This window comes from Myotis davidii, unplaced genomic scaffold (genome assembly GCF_000327345.1).
Source record: "Myotis davidii unplaced genomic scaffold, ASM32734v1 scaffold76, whole genome shotgun sequence".
In the NCBI taxonomy this organism is placed as follows: domain Eukaryota; kingdom Metazoa; phylum Chordata; class Mammalia; order Chiroptera; family Vespertilionidae; genus Myotis; species Myotis davidii.
In genome coordinates, this window is record NW_006288892.1 from 287,023 (window position 1) to 290,010 (window position 2,988).

Genomic DNA, 2,988 nt, shown 5'->3' on the forward strand with positions numbered 1-2,988 from the left:
ACTTTATTGTGAAGAAAAAGTTATTGTATACTTCGGGAAGCTTATGGTGAACATGTTCTATCTCAAGATACTTGTGAACACTGGTTTAAATGCTTTAAAAGTGATGAATTTGATGTGAAAGACAAAGAAAGTCCAGATCAATAGAAAAAGTTTGAAGACCAACAGTTATAAACATTATTGGATGAAGATGCATGTCAAACTCAAACACAACATGCAGAAAGATTAAACATTGCTCAGCAAACAATTTCTGATCATTTACAAACAATGGGAAATATTTTAAATGAAGGAAAATGGGTGCCACATCAAGAATTGTGACTGGCGATGAGAAATGGATTTATTTTGAGAATCCCAAACGCACAAAATCATGGGTTGATCCAGGTCAACCATCAACATGGACTGCAAGGCCAAATCGCTTCGGGAAGAAGACAATGCTTTGTGTTTGGTGGGATCAGGAAGATGTGGTGTATTATGAGCTTCTAAAACCAGGTGAAACCATTAATACTGATTGCTACCGACAACAAATAATCAATTTGAATCACGCTTTGATGGTGAAACAACCAGAATGTTCCAGAAGACACGGCAAAGTAATTTTGCTTCATGATGACGCACCATCACACACTTCAAAACCAGTTAAAGACATGTTAAAAGATCTTGCCTATGAAGTATTAGCCCACTCGCCGTACTCACCTTGCTCCTTCAGATTACCACTTGTTCCAATCGATGGCACATGCACGTTCTGAGCAGCACTTCAAAATGTGTGAAGAAGTGGAAAATTGGGTCTCAGAATGGTTTGCCTCAAAACAAGGAAAGTTCTATTGGGACAGCATCCACAAATTACCTAAAAGATGGGGGATATATGCAGCTAGCGATAGACATTACTTTGAATAAAGCACTTTTGATGTTTCCCTTGAAATTATCATGTTTTCTTTGATTACAAAATCCACATTATTAACTGGTACACCTAGTATATCCCATGACTTGTTTTACAAACTGGAGGTTTGTACCTCTTAATGATTTTTCCTTGGTTTTGATGCTGCTAACATTTCCCTGCACTTACTCTGTGTAACCAGAAACTCTCCAAAGTGAACCTGACTGTAGCCACTGATGCCTCTAAGTCAGGGATGGGACTTTAGGGCCTATGAGTTGAGTTTTCTGCTATCTAGGGACAGCCTGTTCCTACCACATGGTCACCCACTTCAAGGCCTTTACAGCCATGCAGCTGTGTTCCCACAACAAAGAAACATTTATTTCTGAGGTTGTGTCCCTCTTTCCTAGCTCCCTTCCTAACATTCAAGCATGATCCTGTGGGGTTGGACCAGGGGGCGATTTGGATGACAAACCCTCCTATAATCCCAGAATCACCCTTTCTGAACATGAGGCACTTTCCTTGGCTTCAACTTCTGTGCTTTGATTTCCCCATCCTGAGGGCGAGCTTGTTAGGAAGCCCCTTGATTACTTCCTGCAAATAAAGCTACTTTAGGTTGGCCCCACGTATATGAGTCCTGAGCCCCCATATACGTGATGTTGCTCTTCTTGTGATGCAAGTCAGTGAAATCCAAAGCAAGAGTCTGGGGCACAAATATCCTTATTAGAAAAATAAAATACCATTTCCAGAAGCAGCCAGTGTACCTACTACTAATATAAAAAATGTAGAGGAAACCATGGTAGATGTTACAGAAAAAGATTGTTTTCTCCCCTTTTCATGTGGTCAACTTCAGTCTAATCTCAGAGAAGAATCACACATGCCTTGTATTGACATCTGTACACAGACGGTCATTGGCATGTGCTAAGTTGTTGCCTAAACAGCAGAGCCCTCACCTAGAAACCTGAGTATGAGCCAATATTAATCTTGCAGGCATCCACAGCTTGTTCCTGGCAAGGGGCAAAGGAAATCATGAGCATCTAAAAGAGAAAAAGATTATCTTCTCAATTACCTTGAAGTTTAGTTTGAAACACATATTTTTGTCAAAATTTCACCATTACAATGTGATTCCCATGAGGGCAAGAAGTTAATCTATTATGCTTACTACATAATTGCCAACATCTAGACTGATTATTTTTGTTTAGAGTTAATTATATTATCATATATGAGGTATATTCCAGGTGTATATAATTCCACTCATACTCACTTATTCTTCTGCATTCAGCAAGTATTTATTTAGAACCTAACAAAAGAACATAGAAGAATAAATGAATTAAGTGAAGGAATGAATGATGTTTTTAAATACTGAATTTAGAAAGTTTTACACATGAATTTATTAATATTTTGAACCAGTTGGGCCTCAAAACTTAGGACCCTAGAGTGATTTTTGTAAATGCTCATTCATAGATAATGATTATTTCAAATATAAAAGTTAAACACTAAAGAAAATAACAAATGCAGTTAGTAATTGTATTTCAGAGGTCGCATCCAGCAAGATATAGGTCATATGTGTCAGAAACTAAACCTAAATATTTAACATCTATTTAATTTCAAATCTTGAAAGATTGTGATCCAAAAATATCAAATGCACAACTTCTTATTAAAAAATCAATTATCACTACAAGATATTGACAAACCAATGGCATTATAGAACTGCCTTACAATGTGGACATGCAGCACTCTACCTTAACTCTCGATTTTCATTCTTCAGTTAGTTCTAGCTCTGATTGTAAAATATACGTGCATGAATGCACAGTGGGAATAAAAAATTAAAGGCATTGTCTTTCCTTTATTCGTCTTACTAAGGAAAAATTTGGTTTTGACAGGTCTTACGTTTATGTGGCATTAGTAGACTTACAACTTGAATATTGCCCTGTGATATCAATGCTGTGTTTTGGTTTCATTTGCCGTTCTATTGCAATCATGGGGTAATGTTAAATTAACCATTTTAAAAAGAAATTATAGCATTTATATGAGAGATTTTTGTTAAAAACAATGATGGCCGAAACCGGTTTGGCTCAGTGGATAGAGCATCGGCCTGCGGACTGAAAGGTCCCAGGTTCGAT